A 308-nucleotide genomic window follows, 5' to 3' on the forward strand; every position below is an offset into this window, starting at 1 on the left:
TCCACTGTCTCTCTCATATGCTTGTCATTACTCAATAGGCGCTGCAGAGATTTAGGTTTATTCTCAGGCACTGGGTTGAGAACATCGGGTCATCTCCTAGTCACTTCAACAAAAACATGCTGTCTAAATAATGGCTGTTTTTTCATATTTCGTAGCACTGGCTACAGCTGAGGCGGCAAGAAATACATCAGTGGCGTTATATATGCCCTGTCATTTCGGAGTTAGCGTTGTAACAAGGCTAAACAAAGATTGCTAGGATTAATGTATTATCTTACCATATTTTTGGAGACATTTGGCCATAACAAGAT

The sequence above is a fragment of the Watersipora subatra genome, chromosome 6, assembly GCF_963576615.1.
Source record: "Watersipora subatra chromosome 6, tzWatSuba1.1, whole genome shotgun sequence".
Lineage (NCBI taxonomy): Eukaryota > Metazoa > Bryozoa > Gymnolaemata > Cheilostomatida > Watersiporidae > Watersipora > Watersipora subatra.